Genomic DNA, 27,084 nt, shown 5'->3' on the forward strand with positions numbered 1-27,084 from the left:
AGTCCGTACCACACAATAGCTGTGTGATTCTGGGTAAGTGGCTCAATCTCTGTGGGCCTCAGTTGTTTATTTTTTGATCTGTAAAATGGGTATGGTAAGAATACCCTTGAAATGCCTGCCTAGCAAACTAGCACAGCCACCGGGTACCTGCATGAAATCAACCAAGTCTGCTCCCACTCTCTCCCCAGCCATGTCCTTATCCTTTTTTTTTTTTTTTTTTTTTTTTTTTTTTTTTTTTTTTGAGATGGAGTCTTACTCTTTTGCCCAGGCTGGAGTGCAGTGGCATGGTTTTGGTTCACTGTAACCTCTGCCTCCTGGGTTCAAGTGATTTTCCTGCCTCAGCTTCCTGGGTAGCTGGGATTACAAGCATGCACCACCATGCCTGGCTAATTTTTGTATTTTTAGTAGAGATGGAGTTTCACCATGTTGGCCAGGCTGGTCTCGAACCCCTGACCTCAGATGATCTACCCACCTCAGCCTCCCAAAGTGCTGGGATTATAGGCGTGAGCCATTGCACCCGGCCGTCCTTACCCATTTGTCAAGACTCATCTGAAATATCATCTTCTTTGGGAAGCCCTTTCCTAACCCCAGCAGAAGGGTCTAATGCTTTGCCTTTATCTCTCCTGTAAACTTTCACACATGGCTTGCATTAAAATGACATCATTACAATATTGTGGGTTCCTCAAAGGCAGAGACCCGAGCTTCCTCGTGTGTGAGAATGTGCTTTTAACTTTCAGTATACGGGAAATTTCAAACATATGGAAAAGTTGAGCTTCCACGACGATACTATTTCAATCATTGTATTTTTCTTGCTTAACTCAGTGCTTGATACATGATTTTGTTAGTGTTTGTGGTGGATGGCAACAGCCACAGATTCTACCACCGTGGAGTGGTGAAGTCAATTTCCCCAACCCCTTTGGTCTGGGCTGGCCCTGTGGGCTGGTTTGACTGACAGAACACGGTGCAAGGGACTATGCAAGGTCTGAGTCTCCGTCTAGGCCTCAAGATGCCACGCAGCTTCTGCTCTTGCTCTCTCAGAACCCGACTGCCGTGTGCATAAGCCTGGGCCAGCCTGCTGGGGGATGAGAGACCACGTGGAGCAGAGGCAGGCAGTCCCAGTTCACAGACCACCAGAGAGATGAGTGAGGCTGTCCTCCACCTTCCAAACCCAGAAGAGCCACCAGCTGACTGCAGAGGTTAGGTAAACTGGCCCAGACACAGCAACCACTAAACCAACCCCCAGAATCGTGAGAAATAATAAATACTGTTGTTTTAAGTCTCTATATTTTGAGGGGAGTTTAACGTGTGGCAAACAGCTACCCAATACAGGGTTTAATGAATGTTTTTGAATGCACTGATGAAGTCTCTGGATTTAGCAGGGGTTGCCACTCTGGCACACTCAGGGTAGCATATATAGTCTGGTGGCAGCTGCTGTGCCTCCCGGGCTGGGAAACTGTCACACATTCTTCACCCCCAGCAGGCTGCCTGTCAACCACAGGAGCACGTCACAAGGAAAAGAGTCTGTAGCACCAACACCCCATTTGTAAAGTTTTCTGAACTTTATTCTGCTCAATACATATATTTTGAGCAGATAAAATGTGCTAGGCACTGGTCTAAAAGATTAAGAAGTCTTGCTGCAAATCTATTCCCAAGGTTTTAATCTCATTTATTTTCAGAGCAGCAGAAGCTTTGGCTATGGCAGTCACAGTGAGAGAACAGGACAGAACCTCATCACTGAGACAATTCATGTTCTCAGATGACCCGTAATGTGGATGGCTCTAAGTCTCCCTCCTAGAATGCATGTACAGCGAGGGGTGTTTTGCTGAGTTCTAGAACAAGAAATCTCTTTTCAGTAGAAGCCAGTCTAATTGTCTAATTTGGTTCAACCCTTACTCCTAAGTACACACGTCATCATAGTGGAGGAATTTGGATTCTTTAGATAATGGTTTTAAAATGCACTACCCTGTTGAAACTGTCCTTGGTACTTTTCAATGCCACTTATCCTTTCTCATTTAATGAGGACCTTTCAGCACTGATGACTCCAGTTGGATGTAAGGGAACAGCCGTGACAGCTGTCCCTGATACTGACCTGCCAGGCAGCTGGCGTTCCGTTCGGGGGTGTCTCTGGCCTTGGCTTTGCTTTTGCGTCTTATGGAGCGATTGAAGATGGAATTTCTCTTAATTGGGATGTGGCAATGAGGCTCTTTGTCTTGGATATCCTGGTCAGCTTGAGAAGTCTCCTCTTTTTCTGGGAGTAACTCAGGTTTCACCTTGGCTGGTTCATTATCAGTGTTCCGTTGATCACGTGCTGATTTCCTCCAGGTCTTTTCCAAATCTTCAGATTCCCTGGTCTCCATGGAAATAGAGCCAGCTGTTTCTCAGCAGAACGACTGGAGGTCAATGACTTTCCCAAGCTTCACTGGTTTGAGTGCTTTAGAATAGATAGAAAACAATTTTCAGTTAGTCATCAGGCTAAGTATTCTATTCAGACTGTGGAACTCCACTCCCATTCGAATTTGATGAAACGTGGGATAATCTGCACATCCTGGTATCCACGTCTCCACCACTGAAAATTACAGCTTAATCTCTGCAATTTGGAGGCATTCATGTATCATTTTATAATTGCCGTTTGTTTACATTATTCATAAGAGGCACTTTTAGGGGGAAATGTTTAAAGTGGCTTGCAAAACTACATTCAAATAAATACTTCTTAAATAATTCCAGAGAAAAAGGGTAGCAGAAATAGTGAGGGAATTCCAGGAAAGCATTGAGAGGGACCGTAAATGTCTAGACAGGAAAAGAAAGTCTCGGAAGATGAGAAAGGGTTGTCGGCTGGTGCAAGGTCTCACAATGGTAAGTTTAGACATGGGCAAGGTTGATCCCCAAGGCGACAAACCTTGCCATCAGCTAGCGACCAAGTCTAGTGGGTGCATTAGTGGCCTTTCTGATGGAATGATGTATGGCCGTGGTGGAAGAATAAGGTCCCCCCATCCCATGGCCACCTCACCATGGGCTGGAGAAACAGAATGGTTACCTCCCTCTGGGGTGACCATATAGCATATCATCTGAACAAGGACACTTTTCATAGGAAAAGGGGGATACAACAGGAACAAACCCCACCTCCCTCCCCTCAAAGACCTCCTAGGGTAGGGGTGCTCAGGGCGAGACTATGTGGACCCTCTTAGTGGGTCTAAGCTGGTGGGACAGCGTGTTAGACAGAGAGGCCGAGCTAGGAATTCTTCTCAGCTCTCCACTCATCTGAGGGCTTGAAACCTGGGGTCCCACGGATTCTATGGAGGTTTTCAGGGTACAAGGCTGTGTATGAGCATATACATTTTTCTGGCCTATAGGTCCAGAGATTCCATCATACCTTCAAAATGGTCAGAGACTTGGCCGGGCACCGGCCTATAATCCTAGCACTTTGGGAGGCCGAGGTGAGCAGATCACTTGAGGCCAGGAGTTCAAGATCAGCCTGGCCAACATGGAGAAACCCTGTCTCTACTAAAAATATAAAAATTAGCTGGGTTTGGTGGCACATGCCTGTAGTCCCAGCTTCTCGGGAGGCTGAGGCAGGAGAATCGCTTGAATCCGGGAGGTGGAGGTTGCCATAAGCAGAGATCTTGCCACTGCACTCCAGCCTGGGCAACAGAGCCAGACTCCATCTCAAAAAAACCCTTCCAGTCCTCTTCTGTTGCTCCCTTCCACAAACATCCAGCTCAACCAGTGTTCTGCGATTCATCAGGAGCGTTTGTCTGTGTCTTCCTTTGTGAAATGGGGAGCATGGAGGGCTGGGTTTCAGACGCCTCCTTTCCCACCGCACCACTCCTCTTCCTCCGGAGTCCCTCTGAGTTCCCAAACACCTTCTTCTACACCCACCAGCCAGCCCCACACTACTGATCTCAGGGCAGGTGGTCTGGTAGAATAGTCAGGAGGTTGGGTTTCCCCTACCCCAGGCCGATAATGCCTTTGCTTACCTAAGATAGGAATTAGGACTTTCTGGGTAGGGGGATTTGAAGACTGAAGGCCACTCTGGTTCCTAGAACCAGCTACTTCCGACACAGGTTTGTATCAGAAGGTTTGCCCTAGGATGGCACCTCCTTCCCACCTGCTTGCAGGGCTGGTCCTGTTCTATTAACCACCTTCCCTGTAAATTGTCAGCCAGGCAGAAATGAGCATTAACGTACTCAGAGGTTGCCTCAGAGCAGCTGGGCCACGTGCAGGGGCACAACCTGAGCTCATGGGGACCTGGGGAGTGCCTTCCCCACCACGGTCGTCTGGGGGACCCAGCAATACCTGACCCTTCTGGTCCCGGCCTCAGTTTCCTGATCCATGAAGTTGGAGTGTGCACTATGGGGTCGGTGAAGCCCCTTCCAACTAGAAAGCAACGCTGCTATTTCAGGTGGCCAGAGAGGAATGTGCGGTGGCTGGGAGGACACACTTAGGATGGACCATTAATACGCACCCCTCCCGGGAGTGCCTGGGAGGATGATGCTTGTCTTATGTGTGGCAAAGAACCCACGGCTCCAGCGAGATGGGGTGATTTTCATTCACAGCACGTTTAACCTGGGTCACTGAGGGGATGAGGTTGCAATAAGAGCGAAACCATTCTTGAGCCAGCAAGAGGACAGAGAAAGAGAGAGGCTTCCATCCTGGCCAGATGAACGGGGACCCCTGCGCTTGCTCCACTTGGGAACCTGATCCACCAGAAAAGTGGCTGCAAGGATGGGCAGAGACTCGGGAGGGACGAGGTCACCATTGTCACCCATCTGACCTCTGGGAGCCTGGGGGCAGAATGAGACCCAGGGACAATGATGGCCTTGAGCTCAGTGTAAGGCGGAGACCATGAGTTTCCGAGCTCCCCAGAGCTGGGGGTGCTGCTTTGGGGGCTGACGTCCCTGTCACTGGAGCTGTCCAGATGGAGGCTGGAGGCGCTGTTGAGGTTTTAGAGTTCAGTGAGGCCTGCCTGCCGCTGGCATCGCCTTCTCTCTTCTTTCCCCGGCCCCTGCGCCTACCACCTCACCCAAACCCTTGCATCGAGGCTGCTTTCAGTGAAGAGCTGGACCTGTGGACAGTGATAGGCAGGGGTCCCGTGGGGTGGGAGTCAGGGTGGATGATGTAGGCATTCGTTGTGTTTTGGTGCCAGTCTGTGGAGACCTCTGACTGCTGGACCGAGGAGCTCACCCAGCAAACCCTGTTGGTGGCCAGAGGGCCTGGCAGGCCCCGAGCAGGAGGCACAGGCAGGGTGGTGGGGGACATAGAGCCCGTCCTGAGGGGGATGGCACACAGGTGAGTACCTGGCCAGGTCAGAGCTGCAGGGAGGAATGGGAGGAATAGCAGGTCAGTGACTTGTGGTGGTTTTGAGAGCAGCGGATGAGGGAGCTGGCCCCCTGTTTGTTGTGGGCCTGGGTGCCTGGCGGAATGCCACTCCTGGTCTGGGAAGCAGGAGTGAAGCCAGGTTGGGGTCAGAGCACACTGGTTTTGCGGTGTTGGGTTGAGGAATCTCCCAGGAGAAAAGTTTGTGGACAGAAATCCCTAACCGACACTGGACTGAGTTGCTAACAGGCATCTTCCGGCTCTGACAAGGGGACCCCTGGGGCCTCTGTGTTGTGATCCTAACATGAACTTTTTTTTTTTTGGCTTTCAAGGTTATTATTATTATCAGTATCATCATTATTTTAGGCTGTATCTTAAAAACTTGAGGGGCTGGGCATGGTGGCTCACGTCTGTAATCCCAGCACAGGCTGAGGTGGGGGGATCATTTGAGGTCAGGAGTTCAAGACCAGCCTGGCCAACATGGTGAAAACCAGTCTCTACTAAAAGAAAAAAAAATATTAGCTGGGCGTGGTGGTGGGCGCCTGTAATCCCAGCTACTCGGGATGCTGAGGCAGGAGAATCGCTTGAAACGGGAAGGCATAGGTTGCAGTGAGCCGAGATTGCGCCGCTGCATTCCAGCCTGGGCGACAGAGCGAGACTCCATCTCAAAAACAAGACAAAATGAAACAAAAATAACTTGTGGTATAATTTACTCTTTTTATTAGTTTTGACAAACACATTCAGTGCATGTAACCACCACCACCACCACCAAGATACAGAACAGCTCCCTCATCAGGGAAAAGTCCCCTTGTGCCTGCGGAGGTCAGTAACTGCCCCGCCCCCAGCCCCGGCAACCACCAATTAGAGTCTTGGTTTGCCCTTTTCTGTTGTGTAGGTGGAGCTGGCGGTCTGTCGCCCTTGCTGGAGTGCAGTGGTGCAGTAGAGGCTCATCCGTGGCTCACTGCAGCCTCGACCTCATGGGCTCAAGCCATCTTCCCACCTCAGCCCCTTGAATAGCTGGGAGCACAGGCGCCCGCCTAATACTTGTATTTTTTGTAGGGATGGGTTTTGCCATGCTGCCCAGGCTGGGTGTCTGGCTTCTGTAGCCTATTGTGCTGTGTTCACTGCCCTGTCGACGTTGCCTGTGTCAGTGCTGATCACCAGCGTTTACTGTGCGGTGCCAGGGATGCAACGACGCCCACACCATATACCACCAAGGGCACTGGGCCAGGAGTCAGGGGACCTGGGTTCGAATCTCCATTTCCAGCTGCTTGTAATCACAGGCTTAACATCAGGCAAGTCAGGGCCTCAGTTTCCTGTCCAGAAAACATGGGGTGGGTGGGTGTTCTTGACTTCTAGCTCTCAAATTTGGTGATCCAGGGAGGCTCAGAGGGTCCTTAGAGGGATGTTCATGGTACATTAAGAGTCAGGGGGATTGTTCTCCCTGAAATGAGGAGGCTCTGAAACCCTGAGAAGAAGTATTCCCAGATCTTACCACCTTTGAGATGATTTTACACACACACACACACACACACACACATACACACACGAAGAGATTGTAAAACTATCTGTAAAACAATTCTAATTCTGCTGCAATTATAGACTATTTTAAGCAAATGTGCTCTGCGTCTGGAATCTTTTTATAATTGCTTTGATTCGTCTATAACCATTAACTGCCAGAAAACCCAGAAGCTTCCCCCACCCCAATCTTCTGATGTTCCCTTAAGTTCCTCTGTGGCTTTAGACCCATGTCTTTCTATTCCATGGTAACTTCAGGGTGGGGGAGCCTGGCAATAGCTTTGTGATTGAGGGAGGGTGCAGCTCATGGTGCACTTGCATTCATTCATTCATTCACACCCCCTGAGCACCTGCTGGCATGGGACTCACGTCTTCATTCTATGTCTGTCCACATTCCCTCCTTAATAAGCTTCCTCAGGACAGGACTTGGTCTGTTTGGGTCTCTGTTGTTCCTGATGCCGGCCACACAACAACACTCTGTAAACATCTTTTTTTTTTTTACAGCAATAGATGAACGGATGAGTTACCTTAGCCAAGCCTCGCAACTTCCGCATGAGTCAATGTGATAATTACCCCCACTTTATAGATGAGGCAGCTGCCACTCTCAGAGCTGTGATAATCTGGCCAAGGTCGCATGGCTGGCAAATGGTGCGGCAGGGGTCACACTACAGCTATCTGACTCATTTGTTGGGGGGACCTGTGATGTGGTCAAAAGATGCTGTTGTAACTGTGGGCTGAAGGCAGGCCTGGAAGGATCAGAGCCAGGAGGGGGCTCTATTTGGCTGTCTCTGTGTTAGTTGTGCAGCTTCAGGCCCAGGAGCTGAGGTGGCTGTTATACCTCCCAGCACTGGGCTGCATGAATCAGTGTGTGAATCAGTGTCCTGGGAGGTCAGGACACAAGGGGACAAGGAGGTGGGGAGTTGTGGGGAGCTGGCTGCAGGCTCAGCTGTAGCAATCACCAGCTACTGCAGGGGAGGAAGGCACAGGGCATGTGGGGAGGAGCAAGGTGGGTGTGGAGAGGTGAAGTTTCTAGACTGGATCTCATCCAAGTGCAGACATCATCCGGGGCTCTCGTTAAATCACAGATTCTGACTCAGGAGGTCCTGGGTGGGGGCTGAGACTGCATTTCTTTTTTCTTTTCTTTTCTTTTCTTTTTTTTTTTGACAGAGTCTTTCTCTGTCGCCTAGGCTGGCATGCAGTGGCGCGATCTCAGCTCACTGCAACCTCTGCCTCCTGGGTTCAAATGATTCTTCTGCCTCAGTTTCCCAAGTAGCTGGGATTATAGATGCCTATCACCATGCCTGGCTACATTTTTCTTTTTAAATAGAGGCAGGGTTTCACCATGTTGGCCAAGCTGGTCTCAAACTCCTGACCTCAAGTGATCCACCCACCTCAGCCTCCCAGAGTGTTGGGATTACAGGCATGAGTCAGACAGCTCTCAGAGCATTCCCATTTGCTAGTCCCTAGAGCCCCCTCAGGCAAAGTCCTAGGGGAACACGGCCACCAGGGCATCCTCAGCAGGTGCATGAGGGAGAAGCTGCCTGGGTGAGAGCAGCGGCCCTTGCTTTGGCCAGGTCTAGGGCACATGGAGTGCCTGTGCAGGTCAGAGGCAAACAGGAGTCCTGATCTGGAGAAGGACTGGCGCCAGTAGGGAAGGGGCAGCTGGAGCCCTGCCATCTCTCGCTATCGTCTTCTGCCTCTCAACTAGGGGAATGGAGGGGTGAGGGTAGGAGAAGGTGGAAAACAAGAGAAAGGAGGATGTCTCCTCCCCAGGGCCGAGGGCCTCCCAAGCACCTGAAATTGCCTTGGCAAAAAGTATAACTGAGGAAATTGTGACAGTGAAAGAAATCAGACCTAACCAACTCCATCTTGCTTCTAACCTTTAAGCTGTCCTTGTTCATTCCTGGGCATAGGCCAAACTATAGGAAGGAATTCAGTTCATGGTTTGACTCTGAAACAAAATTGCTAGTAGCCCTTTCCTGAAAAGACCCCTTTCTTGCCTGGGGACCAGTCTGCCTTTGCAGGACTAACAAATTAGCTACACGAGTAGAAATTATGGTTTAGGGGTCCTGCAGCCTCTGACTCCAAGAGTCTGACCCTCCCCACGTTGCTCCTGGGGATAACATCACTATTGTAAAACCTAAGATCAGTGCTTGAGAGATTTTGCAGGCCCTGCACTGGATGGATCAGCTGACACTACCCAGACCGGTGGTAATCTGGCTCAACCAGTTCTGCCACCCCACCCAGGAACAGAAGACAGCAAGCAAACCTCACTTCAACCCCCATGATTCCATCTCCAACCTGACCAATCAATACTCCCCACTTCCCGAGACCCTACCTGCCAAATTATCCTTAAAAACTCCGATCCCCGAATGCTTGGGGAGACTGATTTAAGTAATAATAAAACTCCCATCTCCCGCACAGCTGGCTCTGCGTGAATTACTATTTCTCCATTGCAATTCCCCTGTCTTAATAAATTGGCTCTGTCTAGGCAGTAGGCAAGGTGAACCCACTGGGTGTTTATACACCTGCTCGGGAACAGGCCCCTCTAGGTGCTGGGGACAGCTCAGTGAGACAGGCCTGGCCTCCTTGGAGCTCGCAGGGGACACCAGAGGGAAAAAAGGACTACAAGGGAGAGGGAAGTGGCAGAGCCCATTGCAGGGGAGGTACTGGTGAGGAGCAGGTCACAGGGGAGGCCGCAGCCCTGGGGGACTGGGACTGGGGGAGCTTCACTGGTCCTTGGAGCTGGGACCTTGGATTTCAGCTTCAGCCCAGCAGGAGGCATGGGCAGCCCCATGCCTGGAGCACAAGGGCAGCTGCTGCCCAGCAGGTGACACTGAAACATCATCAGTCTCTCCAAGGAGGGGACACAGGGCATCTGTGGAGATTGTGGGGTGTGTTAGGGTCCAGGTGGGGCAGGTGGCCAGGAAGTGTGGCCTGAGACAGGGGGACAGCATGGTGGCACCTTTGCTGTGACAAGAAGGGCTTGAACCTACCATCAAGGGGGCAGGAAGATGGGGCTTATTGAGGCAAAAGGTGCCCCCAGCACCCCTAAGAGAGGGACTGGCTGATCCCAGATCACCTACATCATTTCCACATTCCTTCCTGGTCCTTGAATTGGTACCTTAGCCTCTTCCCAGGTAGGAAGCACAGGTTTGTCTTGGGCCTGTTTTTTGAGACGGAATTTTGATCTTGTCACCCAAGCTGGAGTGCAGTGGCACGATCTCAGCTAACTGCAACCTCCACCTCCCAGGTTCAAGCGATTCTCCTGCCTCTGCCTCCTGCATAGCTGGGATTATAGGTGCCCGCTACCACACCTGGCTAATTTTTGTATTTTTAGTAGAGACAGTGTTTCACCATGTTAGTCAGGCTGGTCTTGAACTCCTGACCTCAGGTGATCCGCCCGCCTCAGCCTCCCAAAGTGCTGGGATTACAGGCTTGAGCCACTGCGCCCGGCGGCCTTGGGCCTTTTTTCTTCCTGGATCAAAGTGGGGAGAGTGAGACAGGAGGATTTAGACAGAGGAAGGAGACACAGATGAAGTTTCTGGCTTGGCAGAAAAGCCCCTGCAAGGGAAGGAGCTGGGACAGTGGCCCCAGAAGACGCTCTGTGTCCGAGGAAGACCTGCATGGCATGGATCTCTAATGGAACCCTTGACAGTTGTGGAAAAGGTGGAGAAGCCAATCAATCACACAGGGAGACAGCTGTCACCCTGCCCTGGGGATGGCTGCCCACTGGGGCATTTTGGTGTTCTGAGCGTGAACAAAGGTGAGGGCGAGAGAAAGATCCTGGAAAAATCTTAAGTGGAAATTCAGAAATTGGGGAGCCAGCAGTGGGGAGGGGCAGTAACAGGAAAGGGGCTGGAGAAGGGAAACTTGGAGCAAGGCCGGGAAGCCTAGAAAGTTCTGTACTTTCTAGGGGTGGGGGGAGCCCCTACTACGCCGTGGCCACTTGGGGGTGTCGGCTTCGGGAAGTAGAGAGGAGGGTCCCCGAGCGGTGAGGGAAGGAGGAGGGGACCTTTTAGGACCAAGACCAGGGCAGAAGGCAGAAAGCAGCAGTTTGGTGCCTGAGGGGTGAATGGAGACCCTCCTGAGGATGGAAATACCTGAAGCAGGTCGGGGTGGGGGTGCAGGGTTAACTGAGAGGTCAGGTGTGCCTGTCTGAGCAGAGGCCTGCAGGAGGGAAGCCAGGGAGCCTTGGCTCAAGAGGGAGAAAGGTAAGGATGGCCCCTGGCTTTCCTTAAGGCTGCAGAACTCATTAACACGCTAGGAGAGGAAGCAAGAATGTGCGGGGGAAGCCAGTCTGAGCTCAGAGGGAGAGAAGCTGGACTTGGAAATGGCCCACTGTGCCCCGGTCTCGGTCTCATGTAGGGTTGGGACTAACCTGGAAGGTTAAGTATGAACTACAGGAACAACTCATTGAATACCAGTTTAACAATCGTAATTTCTAATACAAACAACATCTCTTTTAGAGACGAGAATGCTGAAACCCGGTGAGATTAAGGAACGTTCTTAAGCCCACGTGGCTGCCATGGTCCAGCTGGGCCCCGAGTCCGGGCCTCTCCACCCCAGGGCCACCTCTTCCCACTCCTTGCTGCTCAGTTTTACATCCTCCAGGCTGGAATGTTCATGCGAAAGTGGGAAGTGGATTAGAAACTCTGACAAACATCACGTGCAAGAGAAGCGGTACGTCAAATGTGAAGAGCATGCCCTTTCCTGATGCTGGGACAGAAATCACTGAAATTAATTTTTTCAGACAAGGTCTCACTCTGTCACCCAGGCTGGAGTGCAGTAGCTCCATCATTGCTCACTGCAGCCTTGAATTCCTAGACTCGAGCAATCCTCCTTCCTCAGCCTCCCCAGTATCGAGGACTACAGGCACACACCACCATGCCTGGTTAATTTTCAATTTTTTTTTTTTTTTGTAGGGGTGGATGTCTTGTTATGTTACCAGGCTGGTCTGGAACTCCTGGCCTTAAGCAATCATCCTTCCTCAGCCTCCCAAAGTGCTGGAATTACTGGTGTAAACCATTATGCGCAGCCTGAAATTAACTTTAAACCTAGGAAGAAGAGAGTGGCATAGAGTTTGAGACAATTTGTTTTTTACAGGATGGAAGTCCGATGCCAGAGAGTTGTAGGTTATGGATTTGTATCTATAACCTGTGACGTGAAGACAGCCTTCCAGGGAAGGGGCAGAGCCAGAGAGGAAAGAACAAGCTAGACATTCCGGCCAGCAAGAAAGGCCAATGACAGCGTGATGGAGAAGAGGAACCGTGAGCTGCATGAACTGCAGCAAGCGAAGCACAAATGAGCCATCGGTGTGGGTGATGGAGGAAGGAGAAGCCGGGAGGACTCTGGGGAAGAAGCCTGCAGGCTTGGCAGGCATTAGGCAGGGCAGGGAAATTTCAGACAATGGAACTTCTAAAAAGTTAAACGTTTTATTTTATATTTACAAAAAAGCTGCGGATGATGGAATTCTAAACCCAGCTCTTCAAGGAACCAAAGGGCTGGGAGCATAAGATTGAGAAGTTAATGATTTGGAGATCTGCATATCTGCACATAGTGGGTTCTCAGTGTAAGAGGTTGAATGAACGAAAAGCAGGCAAATTAGGAAATGAAATAAGGAATTGACAGTGGACGGGGAGATTGGGGACAGCTCTCAGGATCCCCCAGCCATCTCTCCAGCCACAATGCCATTTGCTGAAGGAGAGGGGCTTTCTGGGGTCACAGAGCTTCAACTGCCAGGACTAGAATCTTCCCCCATCACCTGATACCTGGCCGTGTTCTCCTTCCCTTTCTCCTTCTGCCATGTATAGGGAGCTCTGGAATTTGTTTTATATTGTCGGAAGACCTGAGCAAACTGTTAGATGAGATAACAGCTTGAGTTAATCCCAGTTCCCAACTTCCCATTAAAATCCCAATGCAATCATACCACAGGAAGATGCTACCTCTGCACTAGAAGGCAACATTAAGAATTCAGTTTATGGGCTGGGTGCCATGGTTCACACCTGTAATCTCAGCACTTTGAGAGGCCGAGGCGGGCAGATCACCTGAGGTCAGGAGTTCAAGACCAGCCTGGCCAAAAAGGCAAAACCCCATCTCTACTAAAAATACAAAAATTAGGCTGGGCGCAGTGGCTCACACCTGTAATTCCAGCACTTTGGGAGGCCGAGGCGGGCGGATCACAAGGTCAGCAGATCGAGACCATCCTGGCTAACATGGTGAAACCCTGTCTCTAATAAAAATACAAAAAAATTAGCTGGGCTTGGCAGCGAGTACCTGTAGTCCCAGCTACTTGAGAGGCTAAGGCAGGAGAATGGCATGAACCCAGGAGGTGGAGCTTGCAGTGAGCAGAGATTGTGTCACTGCACTCCAGCCTAGGTGACAGAGACACTCCGTCCGTCTCAAAACAAAAACAAAAACAAAAACAAAACAAAAACCCAAAAATTAGCCAGGTGTGGTGGCGGGCACCTGTAATTCCAGCTACTTGGGAGGCTGAGGCAGGAGAATCACTTGAATCTGGGAGGCAGAGGTTGCAGTGAGCCCAGATCACACCATTGCCCCCCAGCCTGGGCAACAAGAGTGAGACTCCGTCCAAAAAAAAAAAGAATTCAGTTTATGGCAGGACCAGCAGACTCTTCCACTAAATATGCTAATAAAAAGTAAAATGTTGAAGCATTGCTGAAGATTGACTTTTGCTTTAAAATTCTTAAAAAAAGAAGACATACAAATGGAAAACAGATACATGAAAAAATGCTCAAGATCACTGATCAATAGAAAAAGACAAAACAATGAGATACCATCTCACACCTGTCAGCATGGCAGTTATAAGAAAGATAAGACAGAGCAAGTGTTGGTGAGCGAAGATGTGGGAAAAGGGCACCCTTGTGTGCTGGTGGTAGGAATGTAAATTGGAACAGCTATTATGGAAAACAGTATGGAGGTTCCTCAAGAGGTTAAAAATAGAACTACCATGTGACCCAGCAACCCCACTTCTGGAAATAAATCCAAAGGAAATAAAATGAGCATCTTGAAGAGGTATCTACACCCCCATGTTCATTATTCATGATAACCAAGATGTGGAATCAACCCAGATGTCCATCTACAGATAAATGGATAAAGAAATTGTGGTACATATATGTGGTGGAATATCATTCAGCCATAAAAAAGGAGAAAATCCTGCCATTTGCAACAGCATGGATGAGCTTGGTTGAGCTTTCTGTATATGGTTAAGTGAAATAAACCATACACAGAAAGAAAAATACTGCATGGTTTTATATGTGGAATCTAAAAAGTCAAACTCTTAGAAGCAGGGAGTAGAGCAATGTTTGCCAAGGGCTGGGGGTCCTTGGCAAAGGGGAGATGTGGGTCAAAGGGTAAAACCTTTCAATTATAAGATGAACAAGTTCTGGGGATCTAACATATAGCACAGGTGGTGATGGATGTGTTAATTTGACTGTGATAATCACTACATGATGTGTATATCGATCACATCATCACATTGTATACCTTGAACATATCCCACATTTGTCAATTAAATATCTTTAAAAATTATATACACAGTTTATAAGTCAAAAGACAAAATTAGAGGGGAAACATATACAGCAAGAAGCATAAATCAAGTGTTGGAGGCATTGTAAGACACAGAGCAGGACTCTTTCTTTCTTTTTTTTTGAGACAGAGTCTCACTCTGTTGCCCAGGCTGGAGTGCAGTGGCATGACCTTGGCTCACTGCAACGTCTGCCTACCAGGTTCAAGCGATTCTCCTGCCTCAGCCTCCCAAGTAGCTGGGATTACAGGCACGCGCTGCCACGCCTGGCTAATTTTTTATATTTTTGGTAGAGATGAGGTTTCACCATGTTGTCCAGGCTGGTCTTGAACTCCTGACCTCAAGTGATCCACCTGCCTCAGCCTCCCAAAGTGCTGAGATTACAGGCATGAGACACCGTGCCTGGCCAGAGCAGGACTTTTTCTGATGTTCTGGAATTGCTGCTAAGGCCAAACAAATTTCTGCTGTAGCTTGGGTCTGCCGGCAACCTGAGGGATCACTGAGGGAGGTGTGCCTCCTATGGTAGTCCCCACTCTCAGATAAAAGAAGAGGAAGAAGAAGGGAGAAGCTTGGCCCTCTGGGGGTGCTGTAGCCCATGCAAAGAGGAAGCTGGCTCCAAAGAAGCCCTGGAAAGGCCGAGAGCTCCCTGCAGGAAGGAGAGACTCCCAGGTGGAAGCTCGTAGGGCTGTGGAACCCATGGGCCCATTCCAGAGTCTCCTGGGAAAGGGTTCTGAGAGCCTAGGGTTATGGTGCTGAGATATGGGAATATGCTGCCCATGGGAATGGAGCTGACTTTGGGCTGGAGGATTTCTGAAGGTAGGGACCTGCTGGAAGACTTTGTTCCATGGGGCTCAAAGGGATTGTGGCTTGTGTGTCCTTGAAGAAAATGAACCCCTTCAGCCTTATCTTTGTTCTCCATGGCCTTTGGAGCAGCCCTTTACAAGAAGACCCTGGAGCTCCCTGAGAGTCCTTGGAACCCAAATGTCAGCAAGCGGTAGGGGTTGGGGACTGCCCAGATGGCCACTGGGCCAAGCAATAGGAGGCCCAAGCTGGAGAAGGGATTGCAAGCAGGCATATGCCCCCAGGGCCAGAGGGAGATGTGGTCACCCTTCTGGAAGGGATGATCTCCTGTGTGTGTGTGTGTGAGTGACAATCTCAAAGACCCCAGAGGGATGCCTCCTACCGCTGTGTGCAGCTGTTCGAGTAGAGGTGCCTTAGCTGGCTGATCCCTGCTCCCTCCCCCACCACTGGGGGAGGAGGGGAGGTGGGGAGAGTGGCTCCAGGCCAGCTCCTTGCCACTCCCCAAACTGTCTGCAAGAAGAGCTTTGAACACTATGAGATTGAACTTTGGAAAATTGTAACATGGCTGAAATGTGCAAAGGCTATAAACAGCGCACAGAAAGTTGAAACAAATCAGCCTTAAAATCTTGTGAAAGGATTTTCAACCCTGTGCCTCATAAGAGGAAAGAAAATCCAAACCACACTGAGATGTCTTTTTTCACTTGCTATGTTGGCAAAAACTCAAAAGTTTGAAGAGTAATTGGTGCAGCCAAGGGCAGCAGGCAGCCGCCATCCCTGCTGGTGGGAGTTTACATGGATTCCAGCCCTACGTGGCAGTTTGGCAATGCTTGTCAAAATAAAAAAGCAAATACGCTTTGACCCAGCCATCTCCCCTGCAGGAATTTGGCCCCTGGATCTGCCTGCTCTGTAGGGAGTGTCCTGGGTGCAGGTGACTCACTCCAGCATCATCCTGGAGCCAGTGACTCATGGCAGCTTTGTTCAAGGGCAAGCAATTGGAAGCAACCGGGGTGTCTTTTGATCAGAAACTGGCCCCACAGATGAGAAAATTCTAAACATTTTCACAAATGGGAGATGATGCAGTTGTAAAAGCAAAAAAGAGGAAGTTCCATGTACAGTACTGATCAGGAAAGGATGCTGGGAAAAATCCAGAAAAAAAGCAAGAATAGAAGAGTATATTTTGTATGTTTCTATCAGCATAAAGAGAGAAATGTATTCAAATTTATTCAAATGTGGCTAAAAACTTCTGGAAGGAGTTACAAGAAATTAGTATCAAAATTATTATCAGTGGTTATACACACACAAACCCACATATATCTGAAATAAGATTAAATTAGATGAGGGAGCCTGGATAGTTGGGGAGTAGGGCTGGGAGGAAGAATGTACCTTTTAATACATTTTTGGTTCTTAAAGCTATGTCGGCCAGGTGCAGTGGCTCATGCCTGTAATCCCAGCACTTTGGGAGCCAGAGGTGGGTGGATCACTTGAGGTCAGGAGTTCAAGACCAGCCTGGCCAACATAGTGAAACCCTGTCTCTACTAAAAATACAAAAATTAGCCAGGAATGGTGGTGCACACCTGTAATCCCAGCTACTCAGGAGGCTGAGGCAGGAGAATTGCTTGAACCTGGGAGGCGGAGTTGCCGTGAGCTGAGATCGTGCCACTACACTCTAGCCTGGGCAACAGAGTGAGACTCTGCCTCAAAAACAAACAAACAAGCAAACAAAACTATGCCAGAGTATTATGTATTCAAAAATTAAATATGTCTTTTGAGAAAAAATGACTAGCACAGAACCTTAAACACAGAAATGAGTCTATTCTAAAAACTAAAGGAGACAGGGAAGTTATGGGATCTGGACAACAAACCTCCAAGACCCCTGCTATGCAGCAGAGAAATGAGTCTAGACAGAGAGAAGTTAGAGGCCATGATGGGGAAAAATAAAGCTGTTTTATATGTATACTTTCAAAAACTGTGGTTTCCCAAAGAATTAGGTATGGAATAAGGATGAACAGTTAAATGAGATGTTTTAATTTCTTTATCAAAGTGTTTTCAGAGTGATTTAACTTAAAAAAATTGAGGCAATTTCATAATCATTAGAAAGTCTTAATACAATATAGCACATTGGTAGGTCAGTTGACAAAGTTTTAAAAAGCCAGCAAAAAGCTTTAAAGATGAGACTAGAAGGAAAATTCACCATGGTAAAGAAGAGACTGTGTACATTTAAACATGGTAATGGTGAAAAATCAGAGATGCTCCCAATAAAAGTATGGTTCTTGCTGTCATCATTATTAACATGTTTCCAGAAGTTTTGATCAGCATAATGAGACATAAAACAAATAAGTTATCAGGAAGAAAGCTAAAGTAATCATAATTTGTAGGTGACATGACTTGTATACCTAGAAAACTCCAAAGAACCAACTGAAACTCCCAGAATTACAAATAATTCAGCCTAGGTCCTGAATAAGATAGACTCACTGTATGTCAACAAAAACAAGTTAGAAAGTGGAGAGATTCTAATTATAGTATTATAGTAACAAAGCCAGAAAACACAGGATAATTGTATTAATAAATACAAACAACCTATATAAAGGAACAACTTGAGAGATGAAAGGAAGCTTGCATATTTAGAGAAGCATGAGTTTTTCTTGGATGGGAAAATGGAATATTAAAAATATATCAGTTAATATTTAATACAAGTTAATATTTATAGTTTTAGTGCCATTCCAATGAAAAAACTGATCAGACTGTTTTGACAAAATGATTATGAAATTCATCTGCAGGATAAACAGCCAAAATTAGCTCAAACTTTTTGAGCAATATAGATAATAAAGAGAGCCTTCTTCTCCCAAATATCATTAAATGTTACAATAATAAAAGGAATGTGGTATTGGTACAAAGTAGTTGATCAGTGAAACAGAATGGCTAGCCCAAAAATAAATTCTTATCTCTAAAAATGTTATTTTATAGAAGAGGCCTCACAAACATAAAAAATGGAAGGGCTACTAAACCAGATAAAAGTCACAAGAAACGAAAATTATAGTCCAACATCTCTTATTAATAGAGAAGAAAATGTCCTCAACAAAATACTACCAAACTGAACCCAGCAATATATGAAAAGAATTATATACTATGACCAAGTAGAATTTATCCCAGGAATGCAAGGTTGGTTTAACATGCAAAAATCAATTAGTGTAATATACCATACGAATGAAACAAGGGACAAAAACATGATCATCTTATTAGGCATATGACATCAAATAGTATTTGACAAAATTCAACAACCCTTCATAATAAAAACATTCAACAAACCAGGTATAGAAGAAAATTTTCTCAAACCTGATGAAGGGCATCTATGAAAACTACACAGCAAATGCCATATTTAATTGTGAAAGACTCCATACTTTCTCTTAAGATCAGGAAGAAGATAAGAATGCCCACTCTCACCACTACTATTCAAAATTATAATGGAGGTTATAAGACCCTTAGCCAAGAGAAAAAAATGTCATTCAGATTGGAAAGGAAGACATAAAATGATCTCTATTTGCAGATAACATAATCTTGTATATAGAAAATTCTAAGGAATCCAGTAAAAAAAAACAAAAAACCCCAGAAAACTATTGGAACTAATAAACAAGTTCAGCAAAGTTTCAGAATACAAGATCAATATACACAAATTAATTGTATTTTTGTATAGCAGGAAGGAATAAACCATAAATTAAAATTTAAAAAACCAATACACAATATCATCAAAAAGAATAAAGTACTTAGGAATACATTTAACAAAAGAAGGGCAACATTTAGACGCTGAAACTACAAAACATTATTGAAAAAAATTAAAGAAGACCTAAATAAGTAGAACGATATCCTATTTTCATGGATCAGAAGAATTAATATTGTTAAGATGGCAATAATCCCCAAATTGATCTCCATATTCAACACGACTTGATTAAAATCCCAGGTGGCTTGTTTGCAGAACTTGATAAGCTGATCATAAAATTAATCTGGGAATTCAAGAGACTCATGCCAAAACAATCAAAGAACAGAGTTGGACTCACACTTCCTGATTTAAAAACCTACTACAAAGCAACAGTAATCAAGACAGTGTGGTACTGGCACAGGATAGGCATATAGGTCAAGAGAATAGAATTGGGTATCCATAAATAAACTCATACATCTATGGTCAAATGAGTTTTGACAGGTGCTAAGACCATTCAATGAGAAAAGGATAGTCGTCTTCAACAAATAGTGCTGGGACAACTGGGTAGACACAGGCCAAAGAATGAATTTGGATTCCTGCCTCACATCATATACAAAGATTAACTCAAAATAAATAAAAAACCTAGTTGTAAGGGGTAAAACCATAAAACCCTTAGAAGAAAACTAAATCTTCTTGACATTGGCATAGGTAATGGTTTCCTACATATGACACCAACTGCACAAGCAACAAAAGAAAATAAATTGGACGTCATCAAACTTTAAAACTTTTGTGCTTCCAAGTGCACCACCAAGAAAATTCTTGGCTGGGCATGGTGGTAGCTCATGCCTGTAATCTCAGCACTTTGGGGTGCCGAGGCTGATGTATCACTTGAAGTCAGGAGTTCAAGACTAGCCTGGTCGACATGGTGAAACGCCGTCTCCACTGCAAATACAAAAATTAGCTAAGCGTGGTGGTGCACACCTGTAATACCAGCTACTTGGGAGACTGAAGTGGGAGGATCACTCAAGCCTGGGAGACAGAGGTTACAGTGACCTGAGATTGTGCCACTGCACTCCAGCCTGGATGAGACTGTCCGAAACAAAACAAAATTTAAAAAAAAGAAGAAGAAAAGAAAATTCTCACAGAATAGGAGAAAATATTTGCAAATCATACACCTGATAAGAATCTTGTACCTAGAGTATATAAAGAACTCATACAACTCAATAATAAAAAATAACCCAATTAAAATATGGGGCTGGGAACAGTGGCTCACATCTGTAATCCCAGCACTTTGGGAGGCTGAGGCAGGAGGATCACTTGAGCCCAGGACTTTGAGACTAGCCTGGGCAACATGGCAAAACCCCCTCTCTACAAAAAATACAAAAATTAGCTGGATGTGGTGGCACACACCTGTAGTTGCAGCTATTCAGGAGGCTGAGGTGGGAGGATGGCTTCAACCCAGGAGGCAGAGGTTGCAGTGAGCCCAGATTATGCTATTGCACTCCAGCCTGGGTGATAGAGCGAGACCCTGCCTGAAATATATATATATATATATATACACACACACACACACATAAATATATAAATATATGTATTCAAAAATATACATATATATGTGTGTATCTATACGGGCAAATATATATATAAATAAATATATATATATATTTGCCCGTATAGATACACACATATATATGTATATTTTCAGATCCTTTGCCCATATATATGAATTGGCATGTCTCCAAAAGACATACAAATGGCCAATAAATACATGAAAAGATGCTCAACATCATTAGCCATCAGAAATGCAAATAAAAGCCAAAATGAGATATCACTTGGCACTCACTAGGGTGGCTGTTAAAAGAAAGATGGATGATAATAAGTGCTGGTGAGGATGTGGGGAAATTGGAATCCTCATGCACTGCAGATGGGAATGTAAAATGGTTGGGGCACTTTGGAAAATTGTCTGATAGTTTCTCAAAAGATTAAACATTGAGTTACCATATGACTCAACAATTCTCTTCCTAAGCCTGTTCCCAAGAGACATGAAAACATACATCCACACACAAAGATGTACACACGTGTTTATAGAAGCATGAGTCATAACTGGCAAAAAGTGAAAACACCAAGAACGTCTGTCAGCCGATGAATGGGTAATTAAAAGGTGATCTATCCTTACAGTGAAAGATTATTAAGCTATAGAAGAAATTCTTCATACATGCTACAACATGAAGGAGGCTTGAAGACATTTTGCTAAGTGAAAGAAGCCAGTCAGGGAGGACCACATATTGTATGATTGCATTTATATGAAACGTCCAGAACCGGAGACTCCACAGAGACTGAAAGCAGATGAATGGTTGCCCAGGACTGGGTGGGTTGTGGGAGACGCAGAGTGAGTGACTGCAAATGGGGATGGGATTTCTTTTGGGAAGGTGAGAAAATGTTCTAAAATGGCACAGTTTTGTGAATATACTAAAAACACTGAGTTGTACACCATAAATGGGTAAACTGTGTGAAATGTAAATTTATCCCAATAAAATTGATATTAGGCTAGGTCCGGTGGCTCATGCCTGTAATCCCAGCACTTTGGGAGGCCGAATTGGGTGGATCACTTGAGGTAAGGAGTTCAAGACCAGACTGGCCAACATGGTGAAACCCCATCTGTACTAAAAATACAAAAAGTAGCTGGGCGTGGTAGTGGTTGCCTGTAATCTCAGCTACTCAGGGGGCTGAGACAGGAGAATCACTTGAACCCGGGAGGCGGAGGTTGCAGTGAGCCGAGTTTGCACCACCCCACTTCAGCCTGGGTAACGGAGCGAGACTTTGTCTCAAAAAAAAAAAAAAAGATATTAAAAAAATAGAGGGATATCAATAGAAGTTTTGAACACTGGTTAACAGTTGGGGAAAAATGTCAACTTAAGCCTTCATAATAAATTTCCTAAGTAAACTCCAAAGGAATTAAAGCATTAAATATTTTCTTCAAATCACAGAATATTTTGAGAAAGAATTTGGTGGTTCCCACAGCTTGCCATATGACACCGGGGAAGCTGTGGGTGTTGGGAACGGGGAGTGGAGCCAGCCAGGCATGGCTTGTCATCCCCGTTCGGCCCTTCGCTGGCTGAATGCATTGGGCATGTGGGTTCCCCTTGGGGCCTCCTGTTGCTCCAGTGTCTTGCAGGGAGGACAAATGTTATCCAACTCCTGGGACTGATGTGAGGTTGCACACTGCTGGCACTCAGTATGTGGGAGCTGTTTTATTTATGCATTATTATACAAATTAACATAGAAGATACTATTCCATCCACAAATATAATACATACACATATACATATATGGATATATACACGCATATAATACATACATACATATGTATTATATACATACATGGATATATACACGCATATAATACATACATATGTATTATATGTACAATACATATATGTATAACTACACAGATATGTATAATACATATATGTATACTGTATATATATACAGTATATATACGTATGTATACTGTATATATGTATTATAGTGTATATATGTATTATAGTGTATGTATTATATGTGTATATACATACAATATATTATACATATACATATGCACAATATGTATATGTATTATATGTATTCATATACATATATGTATATGTATAATATATGTATACATATAATACACATGCATATTGTGTATATGTATAATATATTGTATGTATATACACATATAATACATACACTATAATACATATATGGATATGTGTATATATCACTTATCCAACACAGCATAAATCCAAAAGAGGACAGAAGAAAGAATAAAAGGTTGTGAGCGTAAAACTGAATTGGGGATAAGGTTAAGAAATTTGTATTACAAAGACTCTAGTGTGGATGGGCTCAAACTTCCCTAAGCTTCCTGGCAGTCAACATGAAAAGGAGAAATGTGTCAGTGACTCATTCTACTCCATTCAGGTATAAAAACTGACCAATTCCAGCCTGGCCAACGTGGCAAAACCCCATCTTTACTAAAAATACAAAAATTAGCCGGGTGTGGTAGCACACATCTGTAATTCCAGCTACTCGGGAGGCTGAGGCACGAGAATCGCTTGAACCCAGGAGGCAGAGGTTGCAATGAGCTGAGACTGTGCCGCTGCACTCCAGCCTGGGTGACAGAGTGAGACTTTGTCTCAAGACAACAACAACAACACAAACAACAACAACAACAGCAACTGACCAACTGCTGGGAAATGTGTTAGTGCTAAGGCTGCAGGGATTTCTACCGAGGGCTCTTATGAGAGAGGCCGCTGCACGCAGTGATTCTCACATGTTTAAGGGCTTGTTAAATATCGTCTTCCCTTGGTATCCGTGGGGGGATTGGTTCCAGGACCCCCATAGATACTGAAATCCATGAATGTCCAAGTCCCTTTGTAAAATAGTGTAGCATTTGCATATCACCTACAAAGTATAACTTGATGGTTTCACACAAAAAGACAGCCAAGCGCACCGCCACGCCTGGCTCATTTTTGTGTTTTCAGTAGAGGCGAGATTTCACCATATTGGCCAGGCTGGGCTCGAACTCCTAACCTCAGGTGATCTGTCCGCCTCAGCCTCCCAAAGTGCTGGGATTAGAGGTGTGAGCCACAGCGCCTGGCATCGTTTACCCTTTCTTATGGTTAAAAGATTTTTTTTAATTTTAGCAGGATACATAAAGAGCCCATATTAAGTGTACAGATTGCTGGATGTTTACAGACTCAACCCAGATGCAGAAGGAGAACTTTATTGCCACTTCAGAAAGCGTCCTAACGCCCACTCGAAGTCACTGCTCCCTGCCCCCAAGGGTGACCTCTGACTTCTAACAGTTTATGGAACTAGAATCATTCTGAACGTTCTCTCTTGTGCCTGGCGTCCTTCCTCAGTGCACCCTCATAGTTGAGCACTGCGTCCTTGTAGGTGGTTTGCTCTCAGTGCCGTGTGGCAGTGGTTCTCACTCTGGCACTGGCCTGGGGATCACCAGGAGGGTTCATGCACAGATTGCTGGGCCCAGAGCTTCTAATTCAGGAGGTCCGACCCGGGCCCTGGGAACCTGCTTTTCTAACACATTCTCAGACGCTGCTGCTGGGGCTGAGACTGGGGTACACACCGTGAGAATTCTCTTTTCTCTGGAAAAGGAACCTGCCCTTGTCGTTGTTGTTGCTTTCAGGAATCGCTAAGGGGCAGCACGCCTCACAGGGGTTGGAGGGACAGGGTGGTGTGGAGACCAGGGCAGGGTCCTGAGGTGACACAGGCCTCTGCAGTGAAACTGTCAAAGTGAAGTGAAGCTGGCATCCAAGCCAGAACCCCCAGGCACCTTTGGGAATATGCACCCTCCTTGGGCCTACAGTGGAGATTTCTAGAACACAGAAATATCCACCGTAGATTTCTGCTGATGGCACCAATCGACTCCCTATTCTCCCTCAGAAAGGGCTCTGGCGAAGCATCCCACATTCTCCCTCTTCTCTCTGATGTCTGCCGTCCCCTAGGGCTTCAGGCAAGGCTCTGGCGACCTGGCCTCCCCACTGCTTCCCGCCACCCTGCTGCTGTCTCGTGCCCTCTGCTCTCCAGGGCCCACCCTCTGTCCTTTTCCTCTGTTGGAATCTCTCCTGCTCGGGGGTGTTAGCTGATGGCTCTGTTTAGATGGCTGCACCTTCCCTGTGCTCTGTATGTTGAATAGCCCACGCCTCTGCCTGGCGTCACCGAGCGCTACCAGCAGGTCCACCCACAGGTGGCCGCGGGTGATCCTGGCAAGCTTCGCTACAAGTCCTCAGCCACATTTGGGAAACGTGCCCTGATAGGACAGGGGGTGGCTTCTGCCACCTGCAGCCCCTCCCTACCCCATGGTTTCTGAGCAGGAGGTCACAGGGCCGAGAAGAGCAGCAGGGACCCAGGCCAGAAGGTGGTGGTGGAGACAAACCCTCCTGGAGAGGAACTGCCCTGGGCAGTGATGCTCTTCCCCCTCTTCCCAGAGGAAACCGCAGTGGGAGTTTCAGCGCTGAGATAGGCCCTTTCCATTGAGCTCATTTGATCTTCACAACAACCCCAGGGGATGGGGTGGGAGTAGGGTGGCTACTATTGAATCTGAGGCTCAGAGACACTCAGTAACTTGTCCAGGATCACACAGCTGGTAAGTGGCTGAGGTGGGATTCAAACCAGGCTCTTCCAGGTCCCAGAAGAAAGGTATGGCTGGTATCAGCACAGGGGAGGTGGAGAGACTGCCTGCGAGGTGGAGCCTGGCGCATGTGCTTAGGAAGCATGGCTGCCCCAGTCAAAGAGCAAAGACCAGGGACAGCGCAGCCAGAGACAGAGCCAGAGGCCAGGACAAGGCAAGCCTGGCTCTCTCTGGGGAATTAAGCCCTGGCACTCACCAGCCGGCTCATGCCATAGGGGGGCTACAGTCCGCTCAGTAAAGCTCTCCCTCCATGCTGGGTGAAGCCTTCTACATAGGGGGCCCTGGGCAGTTTGGGGGCAGGGGCTCAAAGCAGTGGCAGGTGTCTTTCCCACAGTGGCTGTGGTGGTGGATGGGTGGGTGTCTCCTGCTTCTTGTGCAGCCCTGTAGGTGCCAGGCCAGTCGTCTCTCTTCTTCTGATGTCTAACACCCCTAGGAAGGTGTTCCCTCCCAGCATGTCATAGCAGGACTCCGGGCCAGGTCTCCCTGGGCACTCGACACACCCCAGGATCCTCTGGTCCTATCTGTAGGGTGATGCTGCATTCCTAGTTCACGGTATGAGGTTCAATATGGAGTCCTCAGTGGGTGGGTTCTGCCCGCTCATACAATGAGCATAACTGCGTGCCACACTGTGCTAGGCCTCTGGTCATAAGACAGACAGGGTCTCCTGGTTTGGGACCCCCGAAGAGCAGGCAGAAGGGAATTTTCTAACATCCCCCATCTTTCCAAACCTGAACTTGCCTCTCCTCTGGCCTCTTTCCCTTCTGGAAGCTTCCCACATCTGAGCAGTGATACTGCAGGGATTAAATGAGATTAGATGATGGGCATGGCAGACACTCACCATGGCAATCCTCCCAGGCTGCTCTTTTTATTATTTGCAACTAAGTGAATGATCCGCTTTTTAAAATAGTTTTTACTTTTTGGTGTATAAAGAATCAACGGTTGTAAAATGTATATAATGTTCAATATAAAAATTGGATATAGAGTTAAAAAAAAATCGAGTGTTTGTCAGAGCCCTCCCCTTGTCTCTGACCCAGTAAATGACATCTATGCTGCATTGTGTCGGGGACTGGTGGGTGGAACTGCTGAGTCCTGCCCCCTCTGGACATGCTGGTGACAGCAGCCACTCTAAGCCAGGTGGGAGAGGAGAGGGGCGCCTATTTTATTCAAGTGAAGTCCAGCAGCTGCTGCCATGTGTGACTGTGTCTCTCACATTTCCCTGCCATCAGACAGGGCATGAGCCAGAGGGAGAGAGCTGGGGACAAGGACTGCACCTTCTAGGATGAGCGGCTCAGCGAGCCTCCACCCTTGGCAAGCTCCCGCCTGTGGGCAAGGTCTGCCACCCCAGCCAGAGGGAGGAGGGCCAGGGCTGCTGAGCTCCCAGGCCCAGCGCAAGGCAGACGCTACGTAAAAGTGGTGAACATCATTTCCAAAGCCCAGTGGGGATGTTTATGTGCAGGGGCCGGCATGACACACTGGGTCTTTGTTGAATTCTAGTCATTGGGTCATTTGCATGTCGGGGTTGCTGTGAACTCCTTTATTAACTCATAGTCAGGGAGATTTATAAAAAGCTTGGCTAAAAATGACAACACTAATATTGGTGTCTTAGTCTGCTAACACTGCCATAACAAAATCCTGTAGACTAGGTGGTGTAAAGAACAGAAATGCATTTTACAACAGTTTTGGAACTGTAAGTCCAAGACCAGGTGTCCAGCATGGCCAGGCTCTGGTGAGGGCCCCATCCTGGCTTGCAGAGGCTGCCTTCTCTCTATGTCCTCACTGGGCCTTTCACCCAGGCTGGAGGGCAGTGGTGCCATCATAGCTCACTGCAACCTCCACCACCCGGACTCAAGCGATCTTCCCGCCTCAGTCTCCTGAGTAGCTGGGACTATAGGCATACATTGCCATGCTTGGCTAATTTTTTTGTATCTTTTGTAGAGATGGGGTTTTGCCATGTTGCCAGGCTGATCTTGAACTCCTGGGCTCAAGCGATCCTCCTGCTTTGGCCTCCCAAAGTGCTGG

Source organism: Pan paniscus, chromosome 13, assembly GCF_029289425.2.
Source record: "Pan paniscus chromosome 13, NHGRI_mPanPan1-v2.0_pri, whole genome shotgun sequence".
In the NCBI taxonomy this organism is placed as follows: Eukaryota; Metazoa; Chordata; class Mammalia; order Primates; family Hominidae; genus Pan; species Pan paniscus.